The sequence below is a fragment of the Pleurodeles waltl genome, chromosome 10 (assembly GCF_031143425.1).
Source record: "Pleurodeles waltl isolate 20211129_DDA chromosome 10, aPleWal1.hap1.20221129, whole genome shotgun sequence".
In the NCBI taxonomy this organism is placed as follows: domain Eukaryota; kingdom Metazoa; phylum Chordata; class Amphibia; order Caudata; family Salamandridae; genus Pleurodeles; species Pleurodeles waltl.
Genome location: NC_090449.1, coordinates 821661118 through 821677934, shown reverse-complemented (window position 1 = coordinate 821677934; position 16817 = coordinate 821661118). Strand labels below are relative to the sequence as shown.

Here is a 16817-nt window from a genome sequence, read left to right as displayed (position 1 = left end):
CATAGCTGGTGAAGACTTAAGCCGGACAATTGATACAATTATTTTCCCATTCAGTGCTTCTACTTTTGTGTTTATTTAACTTGCCTCAAGTCGTGGGCTCACAAAAACGCCTTTGATCTTCGTACTCCCCGCCGCTGCAGCGAGCACAATCAAAGTCTGCGGCTTTCCAAAGCTTCCCCTGCCCACTCCCCGCCCAAAGGATTTTTTTTCAAAGTTCCAGCACAAGCCCTTTTTTGTGTTAAATCTCTTGAGCTGACAGGGTCCCGTGCATGGTCCCTTTGACCAGCGGCCTGGCTTGAGCCATCTTGACATCTGAGCTGGCGAAAAGAAACACACTGGGACAGTCCCGACCCTTGCCGAACTGATATAAGCTCTTGCACCGACAGCGTGCCCTCCACACCGAGGACCGGGAGATATTGATAGCAAACATTTCCAGGTTAGTACAATATGTGCTTTTAAGCCGTCATGGGTGTGGGCCTGCATTGCTTCCGGTTGGATTCGGGCCTGATATCATGCAAGAAGGAAACCCACATCTTTCGTAAGGGTTGGATTTGATGCTGTGGCGTAGTTATTTATTGGTTTAGCGGGGACAGTTAAACCGGGGGTCCCAGCGGGGTGTCGAGGCGGCACTACAGTCTTTTACTTCCTTGCGTATGTTTTTATTGTCCATGTTTACCTTACGGCACACTTTGCTATGGCACTGCTTTGAGACTGCGAAAACAAACACAGACCTATCGATGGAAGCGCCTTCATTTGAGGTCTCATCTGCTTTCCTATCAATTTAGAAGAACCCCTCGTTCGATTGATTTAACTCCGGAAGTTTGCCTTGTAAAGGAAGACTTCAGTAGCTGAGCAGTGTCAACTTTTTCAGTTCCGTGCCGTAGAAACAGCGTTGACCGATTTTTGAGGGGGGGGGGGGGGGGGGGGCGAAAATGGAAAGTAACAACGTCTTAATTCTGAGTAAGCTTTATTATTTGTGTTTCTATAAGCAACATATGTTCTCTTCTAACTTCTGCGCGTGTCTGAAATACTGTAATGGTAGATTTAAACATAATTTCAAGAACATAAGTGTTTGCTGTCTATAATACCTTAAATCCGAAACGACATTAGCAAAAGGAAGCCTTGCAGATCAAAATAAGTACAGACCAAAAAGGCTAAGACGAATCTAAAACCCATTTCAAAACAAATAAAACCCGAGCACCGTTTTACATAACGAAGTCAACGAATAATACGATTCTTAAGAGACAAACAAGTTGAATGATTGTTCCTCAGAAAAGGTCTACAAAATAGTTTTAATTAGCAACTAGAAATGCCGTTGCACATTGTACATATATGCCGCACTCAGAGTTTTCATTTCTGGTACCCATCGTATCAAGTCGCTCCATTCCATTTTCTTGGACCTTTAAATAAGTATGTCTTATTTTGGGGGATTTGTATGGCGCAATTGAATGTTAAACTCTCAAGGCATCTGACCATGTTGAATACGTTGATTAAGTTACATATCATTTACTGTGGTCTGAAACTCTTTCCCTTGCTTGTCTTCTAGCGATACCTTTTGTTAATTATCTTCCAGGAATATACTACATGCCCTATTTGTTTTCATCATCCTCTTATCTTCATTTTATTGTTATCAGGAACATGACTGTTAGGAAGAAGGCCAAAAAACACTGCAGAGTAAGGGGCATGAGTACCGAGCTCTGAGATAGCAGTTACTGTGTGATTTGGTATTTAGGTATGCGATTTGATAAAGCAAAATACATACCTATATGGTACAGTTATATACACACACATATATGTAGATACTCTTAATGCATCTTTCATCCCCCAACAATTAAAGGAAATAGGTTCTCTTTTTTTTTTTACAGTCACAATGTTTATGGTTGCATCACAATAAAGGTAGAATTTATAATATGTATTTACTTTTCTCATGTAGGCCAGGTGGGTGTTGATCTACCCATGTACTTTTTATATGCTTTATAATTCTAGCATTAAGGCAATATTTGCTTCTCGGTGTCTACACAAACAACTGCAAGCATGCAAGTGCCGCTGAAGTCTGTCGACGGGTATGTTGGCATCGTTGATTTGGAGAATAGACGGAACACAGAAAATGTTCACCATGCGCGCCGAAATTCTTGTTCTTTTTGTTAACAAACTTCAACAGTATTAGGGCCACTGGTGGAATTGAGTAGGCCTCGGGCCCGCCTATTTTGGGGTTGCAACTGGATTGGCAGCCTCATAGCTCAATTCAAGCTTTTCATTTCTTTCCGTCTGAACAGGCTAAGCAGTTGTAAATACCGCTTGTCAAACGTGAACATTGGCTGCTTTCATGCAAGGAAGTAATCTACGGATCTAGCCTCCACAAAGGATAGGCCTTTGAGATGTTTAATCCAGTCTTCAATTCAAAGGCTGCAGCTCTGGGATAATACTGAGTAAACACTTCATTGTGCTTATAGGCATATTAACATCCTGAAATGCATTTTTTGGGTCTTCCATAAACAAACTAAAAGGTTACAGTGAAGGGAAATTCCAGCAGTGTTGCCCATCCTTCAGTTGCTCATGGGTTATGGTAACAGCCTAGACACTCTGTACTCACTTCTCCTCTGGTTGCCTGCCCCCTTGTGATTGAAATATTCTGTGCTTTCCTTTTAAAGATGGCCCACAGCAATGCCAATGTTGTTGACATTGGTCTCCAAGTTTGCCACCATTGAAAAGGTCCCTCTTGTCTACGAGATACCATCAGTAACTAGAGACACTAATGTGCAGTTGCATTTTGGCAGGCTCTTCCACAGCATCTTCCTTAACCTGTGGAATGTAATAACACTTAACCTATGCAAACAACAGAGTTAAACACATTCCCATGCTTGGTTTAAAGAAAAATGGAAAAAAAGCCAAAATAAACTAAAAACTGTAGTAATTCACATGAGCAAGAGGTATACTTTTGCATTTAAGAGGCCTATGGATCTGCTATCCAGGTTTTTGGTTCTCCTGGGATAAGCATGAGCCTGAGGGTTGAAACCTGTCAGCAGGATTGATTTAAGCTTTTTTTCAGGTCCTTTTTGAACAACCAGTGCATCACTCTATATTTTAGAAGCACAGTTTTCCAATTCTATCTCAGTACTGTGGACACCATTATTTCAGTATTTCAGCCCAAAATTGAAGCAGAGTCTTGCACAAGAAACGGTTTGATTCCCCCCGAACGGCCTCAAGCCCCCCTCCCTTCCTATGATGAGGATTATTTTGCTAGAGCATGCTGGGACTGCAGATGTAGACTGCGGCAAAAATGCTGTTATGCACCTGGAAAAATTATTTTCCAGACTCCTGCCTGGAAAAAAATATAGTATTGTAGCAAATCAGTTAAATGCCTTAAAACATAAAAAAAAAGCCTTGTGTATAATGATGCTCTTTTAGTCATTTTGTAAACAATGAGCATTTTAAAGTAGCCTCGTATCCCAAGCAGACATCACCATGAAATCGATGATTTTTGATCTTCTGGTTAGCAGGCAACATGGTGAGCTATTGCGGCAACCGCAGACATGTTCCTGTCAGCTGAAAACGTACACATTGTTTTTGAGTCTGTCAAGATCCTATAAGCAGGTCATCTGATTTGCTAAATATCTACAGAGCAGATGTTCAGTGTATTCTAAATATATGTATATGGAGGCCTATATGTGCGCTTTCAAAAACGGAACAGGCCTAGAATCTTAAAAATATATTTAAAAAACTGGCTAGAGTGGTTTTAATCACATCATGCAAGGTCCACGGTCTCATTAACCGAAGTCTCGTAGAGCGGGACTTCTTAAGAACCTTCCTGCTGTGCAGAGTGAAAAGCATGAACCATGCAAAGACAGAATTCATCTGTGTTTATGTATTACAGACAATAGAAAATCTATTCTTTGTATGGGTTTTTCTCTGCATTATTTTGTGAAAAACTGCAGCACAACCCCCACCAGTTTGCGCACGCTCACATACACGCATGTAGCCCACCACACTGCGACATTTTTTGTTTTGTTTTAGGCTGCCTGTTATTCTGAATGCGCCATCTTTGACTCGTGCTGTTCAATGTGAAATAAATATTCTCTTCAATTCTTTGCTTTTTTTTAGTATAAAATGAAAATCAAGAATTTTATTGCCAACTGCGGTTACACATCAATCAGACACGTTCTACAGAGTGGCTGAATGTGCACTCTAATTTCTTATTTGACAAATTTTGGTTCATTTATTTAATTTCTCGGTTTTCTTTTTGAAAGCATAACAAACACTGCATCACTTTTGACCCAATAATCCATTTGTTAGTCTAGCTTGTTAACCTATACATTTAGTATGTGTTCATCACTGCTGCTTCAGTAGCCTTGACAGTTCATTGAGTTTTGCAGGCCCTTGGTGTGTACATTTCAATATCGCAATGCATTTATTGCACCAAATTAAAAACATTTAATGCATATCAACACGCTTATTCCGCTGTGCTGCATGTGCATAGCACACTGTGCAGGTTTTAACTAGATACAACTATGATATAGCATTTAGGTTTTGCTTCCCGATTTTATTTTTAAAGGAAAAAATTAATGTGGATTTGTTTATAGTGACACATATTACTATGGTATTAAGTACTTGACACGATAAAGAGGAAACCTCAGCATAAATTAAAACACTCGGTGCAACAGCAAATCCATTGACCCTATGTGCTTGGGCTTCGAAATACACATCCAATGCATTTGCAAGGCCAAATGCAATTGTTCCTTCAGCCACAAAAAACACAACACGTAGATGGACATTCTGTTATTGTAACTGTCTGTTAATGTTCAGGTGATTGGCCTCTGTGTAAGCAACAGAGAATCTTAAGATGGTGATGGTAGGTGCATTTGTTGCCTTTATTTATTTAGAACAACTTCTGTACGTTGTTCAAGATGCGTTTGAAGTTTTTAAAGCTATTGAGTAACGCCCCAGATAACCATTTGATGTATGCATTATGCAGATTAATAATTGTTTGAAATTACTCAGATTCGGGTGCCAATAGCGTATGTTCAGATTCCATTTTTTAACCAACATAGCATTTTACTCGTGATTTATGAAGTTTAATATTTCTTTTCAAATTTAATTATGTAGAAACGGTGAAATTACAGCAATTTAACCATTTATTAAATTAGTAATATTTCACGATCTTTTGTAGATGATAATAGAAGAGGGCAGGTAGTTATGTGTATAGTTTTAGTTTCTAATTTTCAAAACCATGACTTTTGATGATGTGACCTTTCTAAAACAGAATGATACCCTTGGTATTGTGGAACAAAATGCCACATTCAACCTTAGTTCAAAACATACTCAAGGAAAAAGGAATTATTTCGGTTTTATGTAACACATTTATTTGATTTTGATTAACGTCTAACTTCCTTCATAAGATCTATATTACATAACAGCTGATTAATAATTTGCTTCACTAAATAGAAATGTTTTTGCAGTGGGCACCCCAAAGTCATATTTCTTACCTACATGATACTCTTAGAATGATTCATTTGATGAGAAATATCAGTGGGAAATTATCATCTGATATTAGCTCTGCTGATTTTGTAGTAGAGTCAACAAATGCATTATGAGGTTCTACCTTTTGTATCTGACAGTTTTTTTTCTGAACCTTTAGTATTTTCATGGCACCTTTGTTATGTGGTGAGTCTCTCTGTCTGTATTTATTTCATAGCTCTGTAATATATACACCACAGAGCACTGATGCATTGCGTGTTATTAAGTGAAAGAAGGACATAGTGAGAGAACCAGTCTGTCAAGGGATTTTGTTTCAGTTTTATGTATCAGAAAAACTGTTATTTTAGAGGTCTTGTGTGCCTGGACCCAACTAGCCCATTAAATGAAAACTCATTGATTGGAAGCACTAAACATCAAAACGTTAGGGCTCTCTGTTTGAAAAGATTCCTCGTCCTAATCGTTTTGTTTTTGCTTCTCCATCTTAGGCGTCAAAGTCGATCCTAAGCTTGCGAAATTTAATCAGTTACCATGACAACCTGACATACATTTCCATGCACAATTAAAAACCATAATGCAATTTATTGAACATACTTATCTCTTAGAATTGTGTAAAGGGCATATTTCAGTTTCTAAATCTACCCATTGACGTTGAGCTTTTCTGCAGAAAAGACAGTTGACCTATTTCTATGCTAAAAAAATTGACTCTGTAAATTAAGCTGCCCTGTCCATTCATATATGTAACAGTATAGGTTAAATTTGGTTATCTAGCTGTATTTGTCTGCAACTGTGCCATTCAATATGGAACATTTGATTTCAGCATAAGCTGTTCTTTTAGTGCACTTCATATTGCTGGTGCAGTATAACCTAATGCAGAACATGCTTAAATTTGTTCATTCACATGTAAGTCTGCTATTTTTGTTCCCTGTGTTTGTCTCAGCCTAACACTAGACTTTTTCTAACTAAGGGAGATGCGTCGACACCTGGCAAGCAGCATTCCAAGTCTGTCTCATGTGGTTCTTCACATGGAGTCCCACTGTTTTGAATCTCTTCCCATTGTGAGCCTGAACCTTGAAAGATATTTTCAAATGATGCTTACACATTAGAGCCCCCTACTTCTCAGCACTGTCTGCTCCGCATAGGTCTTCAGACAACTTTGTTCCATTGTATCAGTGCTGTATTGTAAGTGAACCTCAGACCTTTTCTATACGGCCTCTTTGTATTGCACCAGATACTTGTTTTAATCCATGCCAGTCAGTGGTGGTGTTTTTCTAGAAATGCACTCTTTTTGTTAAAACAGTTTTTTTCAACATGTTTTTATTTTTAGGATTTTTTATGCATTGCATATGTCTGCAATTAGGTGTTGTGGTATTTTTCAGTCACTTTAGCAGGATGCTGCAGAGAACAAGGCGTTGCACGTATTGGGGGGAAGGTGTCAGAGAACTAAGCATTGCGCTTACTAAGGCAAGCTAGGATAATGTAACTCAGGACGAAGGATTAAAGTGCGTGATTTATATTTAGTGTATGTTTTACTGTGTTTCTGTGGTAATTTCTCAGAATTGCTTCGTTGTACCCAGTTTGATAGTTTCATTCATTCAGGGTTTTGTGGCAAACAAAAGTTGCCACGCAGCGAAATGATGAAATAAATTAAACAGGATGAGGGGATACTAAAAAAAAAAACAATGCTGCCAAATGGAAAACAGGAAATTCAACAGGAAGGAAGCTGCCTTGACATTGGCTAGCACTCTAAATTGTAAGTCAGGCCTGGAATGGTCGCAAATCTTTGTTTACTCTGGAGAGTGTGTGGCAATTAGGTTGACTCTGCTGTGGGAGTTACAGAAAAACAGACAGTTTCTGGGCTATTGTGATTATCTGAGGTTCTTATTGTTTCATGTTGTAAGACACCTGACCACATGGTATGTCAGAAATTCTTATTTCCATTTTAGCAATCACATTTTATTGTTTTCATTTAATTAAAATCATCATTCCAAAAGTTACAGTGGCGTTCAGCAAAATAGCTGCGCTGTAAAGTCGCAACAAAAAAAAAACAGCTGCAAGAGTAAAATGCTAATTTGAATACTATACTACCATAAATTTTAGAGCTTTTATACATGGACATTTAGGACATTTCCTTTCTCTTTGTTGAGTTTTTCCTTATATTTGAAATATTTCAACAGTGAACTTAATCAAACTGTAGGTTACTCTGTCAGACCACATCTTCCCCGGTCTTAGGCTTGTGGTGAGATACCTAAAACTCGGTGTCCTGCAGGCACTGTGGAACTTTTGTGGTGTCTCCCACTTTCATTATCTTGGCGTTTGCTTGGGGGTTATACGGAAGCAGCAAACATGGGATCAACTGATTATCTACCAGGTACTAACTAAAGAGGGCAACCCTTTACTATATTAAAGAGCAATTCTAACCTCCTGTAAGTACAGTCTCACAGTTTTATGTTGCAATTTTTATTTATGTATTTATTTTTTGCAATCTTTGTTTAAGCCTTTGGATGTTTTTGCATATGTTGCAATTGACATCCATTGACATCCATGTAAAGATTGGTACTTCTGCAGTAATTTATGTTGCACGTGTCCTTGTTAAACGTTAAAATAAATATTTCTGCAAGATATATCCTGAGCAGAAAATTGTGTTGTTTTCTCCACAATATGTCATGTGCATAGGGAAGTTCAACAAAATGTAAACTTGCAGAAAGCAATTTCGCATATGTTTTCAATCTTGGAATTATGCCGCAAAGATGCATATTATGTGAATTGGTCTCTAAGGTCTTTTTAGGAATGAATATTAATTATCTTGCTCAGTAGAGAAGTAACTCTGCATGGGCAAAGGAGGAAAACCAGAATATTTACAGACTACACAGAGGGAAAACATAGGGACCTTTGCCAAAATGTGTCACCATTTAAATGATATAGGATTACAAATTGAACACTTGCATGTAAGGAGAACCAATACCGTGCTTTCAGGTTTCAATTTCCATTTGCTTGTGATCAAATCTGCATGGAACACTATCTTTGGGGGAGCAAGGGGCAATTATTGGAGGCCATTAGAAAAAATTGTTTTCATCTACCTGGGATTGGACAAGGTCCTGCAGAAGAGACCAGATGTTGAAATTAGGAAGATATCATTTAGTGTTTGTTAAAATGCAGACACATGACTGTTTGCCAATATCAATTTTGATTGTGCCTTTTAAGTGAATGTGACAGAAGTTATACATAGCAATGCATGGGGAAGAACTGACCCTTCAAAGGCGAATCAGGAAAGCCGTTATTAGGTTGCTACATTACTTAGGGTGCCATTCAATAACAAAAGTTCTGTTTTGGTTGGGATCAACTTTAGGTGACTGATGTGTGTTAGGATGCGGTTGTGTTAAGATAATATTAGCTGATCACACTAAAAGAGCTGTGTCTCATTGGTGTATGGGTGGGCTTCAACAGGAACTTTAATTTAGAGATTAAACATTTTTTGTAAGACAATAGAATCCTCAGTGATGGCATTGGTCATTGGGGACACTGGATGGATCTCTTAGGCTAAATGACTGATTCCATGAGCTCATGTACCTTATGCTGTATGGCGAGTTGGTGCGGGAGGGCCTGATGATCTGTGGTATTGAATCCAGCCAATAAATCATGATGGACCAACAGGCATAGGTCATGTTTGATCATCATATGATGGGCAATATTGACAATTAAGATGGTGACTCTTTCTAAACTGTGTCACAGTAAATGCCCAATATAGAGTCTTTTGGTACGTGATAATGTTAATGTGGGTCTGCTGCAAATATTTTGCCTACGAATGGCTTGTAGGTAATTAGATAATTCCAAGGAATTAATGAGACTGTGCATGTTTTAGGGTGTATGGGAAATATATGTCTGTAGGAGTGAAGGAAGATGTTGGGATGTTGAAGAAAGGATTTCTGTTATTCAGAAGGGATGTTTTTTATGATTGGCCACAGCTCAAAATATTTACATGTTGGGGCTTTTAAGTAGTCAATGATGCTTGTAAAGTCGTCCTGAGTTTGTGGTTAGACAACAAGTTGTGTGTGTGTATGTCTTGAGAGACAAAGTTGTTAGCTACTTGGTATTTATTAGATCAATGCTGAGTCTAATGTTGTTTGATGTTGTCAATGATTTGAGATATGCAGGAGGTGGAGAGGGCTGACTTGCTTCAAAGAGCTCTATGACGTATGGAGCCAAGCCTCATTTTGCTCTAGTGGTATTATGTCTGCTTTTGATTTCTAATTTGCAAGTTTGCATATTAGCATTATGCTATGTCACATGTTACTAGGAGAGAGTTTTTGTCATGTGTAGGTATGCTTCTAAAATGGGTCTTCAACCTTTTCTTTATGTAATAATAGCTCCTTACGTTCGAAGACAATCATCCTGAGCTACTAATTAGTTGTAATAGTGACCACATCAGATAAGATTACAGTGATGGCTATCCTATGCATGATTAGTAGCAATGATCACCTCAGTGCATTGGGCAGGGTTACCAACAGTAATGTAAAAAAGACTTTGCCAATTTGGAATTCAACCGCATGTCTAACACATAAAAGCCATAGCTTCAATGCCTCTGGCACTAATAGGTTACCCCAGTGCCACATGATTTATTTACTCCAATATCAGTTGTGATGTATTATGGCCATGAAACCATTTTTCTGAAAGCTTCAGCTTATGAGTTCTGAACACATTTTCATCTCAAATGCACTCTCTCAATTTCCATACACATAGAACAATTCAACAAAGCAAAAGCTTCTGCTTAGGCTGCACAATGGAGAGCTACATGCACGTAGATGGAGAGCTACTGATAGCACACGGGCTACTTGCTGGAGAAGACTGCTCCAAAAGAACTACTTCTGTTGCTGTCGGTCTGCAGTTACGTTTTTGATGGATTGCAAGGCCATTACATTTAGCTTTGGTGTCCCAATGTGGACAGATGGGCAGGTATGATGTGAAACGGTGTAATGGTGTTATATGCTACTGGTTAGCCTTGGGATTGCAGATATTATGACCCCCTGGTCTCAGCAAACCATTGGGTTGCTGGGTCCCTGCCAAAGAATCGATCTGCCTCACAGAGTATGTTTGAACTAGAGATAATACCTGAACAATTAGAGATGGATTTTGTGAATCTTAAATAAATCTCATCTAAACAATTTGTGGTAGTATTCATCCCGTGCACAGTACCTACTGCTGAATTTGTATTGAGGACATTTTATTATATCTTCGATTTTATTAATACTAGAAATTGTTTGAAGGGCTGTTCAGTTACCCTCAGAAAAGGGTCTTTTTGTGTACCCCACGTTGCCAGTGTTTGTCAAAGTTTGCATGATTTTATTCACTGATTTTTAACTTCGTATAATGTTATAAGCAATATTTATAATAAGAGTGATTAATGGCAAAGCAGATACGTTGTACCTGTAGAAACGTAGATGTAATAACGAGCCTTAAATAATGTCGATTTGTAATGTTTTCTAAGCTACAGTAAAAATAAAAGCCTCTTCCTTCCCGGCACTCAGCTGGTTTCCAGGTGTAGTTTGTACTTCATGTTTGATTTTCCTAGGTGTAGAAGGATTTGGAAAGAAGCATTCCGAATCACACAGCATGGCAACTAGGAAGCATACCGACTGAAGAAAGCGCTTCAACGCCTTGTCAGGGGTAGTAAGCAATATATATATATATATATATATATATATATATATATATATATATATATATATATATATATATATATATATATACTTTACAATTAAAATGACAACGATAATCAGTAAGCCGCGGATGCAGGCTTCCGAAAACACACGCTAATCATCACGCTGTGACAATGCGACTGGGCTCGCAGTGAAGTCAGAGAGAGGCCTTAACACTCCTAATTTGAAAAAGCAGACTTTAATAACAGCCCCTTTCTTAATTAGAAACTGAAAATAATAATATATGGGCAGCATTCTTCATTTAATCCATTTTGAGGACATTAGGAATGAAAAATGTTTGAAACGTGCAGAATTTGTTCCTATCACGTAACAATAGCAGCTAACAATAAATACTAGACACACAGCCTACTAGTGAATGAAATTCTGAATGCTCGGTAATTGCACGCCATGTATACAAAGGGTATTACTAGCATCCGGACACGAAGGTTCAGCTATCACCTCTCCCCATCGCTCGTGGAGAGGTGACCGCCAGATAAAGGGTGCTGAGGGGCTAAGCGGCCGGAACAGCTATTCCTACTGGAAGACTTTCGTAGCCCATCTGATGTACACACAACAGTGGATGCTGAGTGACTGTCACGCTCTTGCTGAAAGTGCTGTGACCCCTCCTGTGGGTGACATGCTGTGTGATTGAGTTCTGTACAGGGCCTTGAAGCCCTGCGCGATCACTTCCGCTTGACAGTCTGCGCAGGGTCCAGAGCCATTGGCGCTCAGTCACCCTTTCCCACATGTCAGACCGCAGCAAGCAATGTCTGTCTGCCTACTGCTCTAGCCTGAGGTGATGCAGCGGTGCAGTTTTGACGTGTCGGGCTAGTGCCTTGACAGGGAGTGACAGAACTTTAAGAGAGGGCATCGCCATTTTGTGGACAGACCTGCGCAGTCTTGATATCAGTTAAGCCTTTTAAAACACATACTCTAAGAAATTAAATGGAAATGAAGCGAAAGATGACAGAACATTCGTTCGAAACATTCCTACATGCTTAAATACAAATAAAGCTTCTGGAAATTAGTTTATAGGAACGACATCAGCACAAAAATTAAGTTCAGTAATCCTGGAACTGCGTGGTGTGCAGCACCATCGAGGCAATCAGATTGAAAAACCTGAAATGTAACGCATCCTCTCATACAACTATACAGAGAAACTATTAATGCCAAAACGAGCAATCGGAAGAAAACGTTAGCAAATTTACATTAGAATCAGTTTATAAGTAGTCTAAATTGATACCAAATGAAAGTAGGTGATTGGATAAATCTAATGTAGCAGCTGTACATCCAGGGGAGAACCGGAAGAACAACAACTGCCATCTGAGGGGCAGCTTAATCACACTGGAGCCTCAAAATCTCCACAGTGCAGCACCACAATCTGTGCTTAAACACACAAATAAGAAAGAATCCACTCTAATCAACACCTTGCAGACGTATCTTTTAAACCTAGGTAATACAGTTATCTACTTCTAGTTACTTCAGAAGATGCCACCTGGTAGAAAAACCAATGAAGATTAACTAAGGGTACATTAACAATTGTTATTTCCATGGTGCCCAGACCCGAATCTAAATCCAAAACTCAGCCATTTACGCTGCCTGTGCCGAAGAAATTGCATAATTCGCCTCTAAAACAATGGGTTAAAGCCTATGAAAAGACTACTAGTAGCAGTATGTGCTAACAAGTAGCACCCAGAAGGGACAGAACAAATGAACCTATCTGAACTGAAACAAAAATCAGGAAAGCTCTTGTTGTCGGAAACAAAGCTGATCATAATTCAAAGCAAGTTGAATGACCTACAGGACCGACATTGCAGCCGCAATCCTTTCATATTCCATACATCCAAAAGAGGGTTAAACCGCACTATATAAATGGTTGCTAGAAATACATTTACCGCAGATGCAGAAGTTGAAATTGTGAGAGATTATACTCCTTTCTAAATCGCTGAAGAGGCAAAATCAAAATATAGATGGCTCCCAATTAGAATTAAGGACTTGGCGTTTTCCTTTTTACTCACATTTAACACACGAATTCAAATGGAAACTTGGGAGCCGGGTGGGGGTGTCATAGTGTATAACGTTTTAAAACCTGAAAAATACGGAAAGGTACATTACAGTTACTCTCCATTCCGTCAATTGTGACCGTTAGCGTTATTTCAGTGCAGACTGGCAAGTTAAAAATATAACATTTCCTTAAATAGCTGCAGATGCGCACAGGTATTTGTGTTGCAACACTAATGTTTACAGATGCTTGCTCTGCTGTGTTGTAAGTGGCTGCTTATTATGCCAAAAATTGACAGGTACTAATTGTGAATACAGCTTTATCAGTTAAAGGTGTAAATATACCAGCTGCAGTTTATTTTTTTCACAGAACACAAAATACATATAGATATATGAGCAGAGAACAAACATGGATAGAAATAGACACAAATGTAGGAAAATAGATACCATTAACCCACGAACACTAATTATAATGAGTTTTTTGAAATTTGAACAAATACCCGAAGTGCCTAATGCATTCAAAATTAATACTCCAGACAAATAGGGACAATCGTCATCCAATTCTGTAGAGATTTTTCAAAGTAGACTAGAATGAGAAGGAAAGAAATTGCCTCCACTTCATCAATTGCTGACGGGAGGGTATGTGCGTTTTTCATAAGAAATTACAAAATGCATTTACGTTGAACCACAGTAGTTACTTTAGGTACTGTGCGATTTAAAATAACTGAAGTCGCCAGTGCCATGAACCGCACCATCAAACTACACTAAGAAAGAAAGTCTTCTCTAGAATAATCTGAATAGTTAATTGCTAAGACCAGAAAACCAATGTTGGCCATGATTGTCTCACGATGAACCATCCTCATTTTGATAAATTCCCAATAGTTCTGCTAAGCTTGTGAGACCAATGTCCTACAGGGCTGATAAAGGTCTTTGCAGTGTAGCTTTCTTGTCTTTAGACGGAATAAATCTGAGAATCATCTAGTAAGCCTGCTCATACAACCCTTCCTTCTCATGTTAATATGACAGGTTTTCTATAACTGGATCTTGTAGGGCGTGGCATGTTTTTTTGTAAAGGCTTACCCACCTGTTTCCACTTCTTCCCCACAACCATTAAAACATTCTGATGATCTTCTGAGGTGATTGGTTTGTCAAGAAACTTCATCCTGAAAGATAAACATAGGTTTTGGTTGTGTTGAGTTATGCACAGATAGAGAGCGCATGGCCATGGGAAAGAGAAAAATTGCTTTAATCTTGTGAACTCTCTGTGCTCTTCTCATGCTGGCAGTTCAAGGCTCGGAGAGATTCTGCCAGCTTCGCAATCTCCTCAGCTGGAATATTTCTTTGTTAATGTACTATAAACATCGCTGTTCATAGTCCAGGATTTCTTGCAGATTCTGACTTCCCGGATTCAACTTCATCTGGATAGGCACCTCTAGCAGGGATAAAGTGACCTGTAGCTGATTCTGCAGCACCTGCTGCACTAGTCCATCTCAGTGTCTCTGCAGAAAACTGCGGCATGCCTTTTGGCTGCAGAACTTTAGGTAGATGGTCAGCTGGTTATTGCTGCAGTACATTTTCAGAATGCAAATAGAATTGACACCACCTCCTGCTGATTCTGATAAAGGTAACTTGAGGGCATTTAATGCTTGAGCCTTTTGCTTTGGGATCATATAAAGGCTAGACAGGCCAATCTTCTGCTGTGTTGACTGGGCAAACAGAAATGCACTTCCTTCATTAGCACTTGGATAAAGCAGTCCCCGACTGAAAGATGACCATTAAACAAGGGTTGTCCACTGTGAGGCTGTACATGTTGCACTTCTTTTAGTAGCCTTTCAGCCGTTGAGCTAGAAGCAAGTTTTTTGGTTGAACTCACCAGGTTATGGAGCACATGGTGGATTGTGGGTCAAGAATGGTAAACCCAAGATATAAACCTGTAAATAACTGTAAAGTACCACTTAATATCCATATCCAACCCCTAACTTTGAATGGAGACCACAAGGCTTCATCTATTTACAACCGACGCACACCCTGCATGTAGCTTGTACAAGACTATACATTAAAATTACATAGTGCCTGAATTGAGGCCCCTTGAAACATACCTATGCTACATCACGCTACAGACAAATTACTTACTTCCTTCATTCAAAAGATAGGACAGTGATGATATCTAGACTGAGGTTACAAATCCATAAAGAAATTCTATATTATATTGGGGTGCACAAACTATACAAGTTTGTCGAATTTGTTGAATTTATCCATTATTGTGCACTTTATTTTCTTTGTGGTTTGCATTCCACATTAAATGACTAATAACAACCCTTCATAATTAAACAATTATGTTTCACTAGTGATATCTAAAGTATCTGGGTGCCTAGTTCAAACTATTGCAGGAATAAGTAGCTGCAACTAAACTTGATACATTGTAAAACTAGCACATGACACTCTACAGTCTATGACTAAGTAACAGTGATTCATGCCTCCTAACTGATGTTAACTAACACTTACTAGAATATTGGTCACATTACTGTTTTTTATTAGTTACTAATGTCTTACTATGTTGATAATATAAATTGAGATTTGCAGCTAAGCCCCAGAATCGACAGTAGTCTGATATATATATATATATATATATATATATATATATATATATATATATATATATTTGTGTATATATTAATCAACTAGTACCCTCTAACCTCTGAGGATAGAGGGTACTAGTTGATTAATTTAAGCACACTATTCACTGGGCACTGTTGAAGGAAGATGGGTTGGGGTGTTCTTTGTTCACATACTATGTTTTTTCAACACTCTGCACACTGAATCCAGTTAAGGGAGGTGTTAGAAATTAGGTTTCTGCTTGGAAGAGGTATGCACCCTGTCCAAACAGGAACCACAATCCTGATACACACCATAAATTAATCTGTGCTCACACTCTGGTAGCTTGGCAGAGGGCAGGCAGTCTTAACTTAAGAGACAATACATAAAGTATTTGTGCAACACTTCAAACAGTAAAACAGTGAAAACACCACATAAAAAAATCCACACCAGGTTAGAAAAATAGCTCCTAATTTAGTAGTTATAAAAAATCCAATTAGTGGAACTTGAGATATGAATTTTCAAAGAGCAAATGTAAAATAGCACTTAGAAACAATACACGCTTAAACGGTATAACTCGTCATTCAGGACCACGGCAAAGTCAAAAGTTCAGGCCAACTGCAATGAAGCATAAGCCGGATACAGAGAACCTCTTGGGCCCACTGAACCAAGTACCTTGGTCTGGGATGCGTTGTCATCGACGAAGACGCAAGGTGCAGCAGAAGTGATGCGTCGGTGTCGAGCCACGCAGTGAATGAGATGTATTCATTTTCTCCATTCAGCTGCTTCGATGCAGTGGTTCCAAGTGCGATGCGCTGGTTTCTGAATGCAATGCATGGCTTCTGCTCCTGCAGGAGGCGATGCATCGATCCTGAAGGCGATTTAACGATTCCGAGGGTGATGCACCGGGTCCGCTCCATGCAACGAACAGGGTGCACAAAGGCAGAAATGAACCGGTTCCGACATGCAGAGGCAAAGATACACCGGTTCTGATGAGGATGCTTAGGTTCTAGTTAAAGCAGCACCTTAATCCCACTTCCAGTGGCCCAGGAC

The 16817-nt window shown here is 39.0% G+C and overlaps 1 long non-coding RNA gene across 4 annotated transcripts in view; it reads left to right on the top strand.

The window, feature by feature from the left end:
* The first annotated feature begins 247 nt into the window (after positions 1 to 247).
* LOC138261917 (uncharacterized) overlaps positions 248 to 16817 on the top strand; it is a 192671-nt gene continuing 176101 nt past the window's right edge. For all 4 annotated transcript variants that reach the window (XR_011199175.1, XR_011199178.1, XR_011199176.1 and 1 more), the window contains exon 1: positions 248 to 436. This is a non-coding gene — a long non-coding RNA (uncharacterized lncRNA). The remainder of the gene's footprint in view (positions 437 to 16817) is intronic.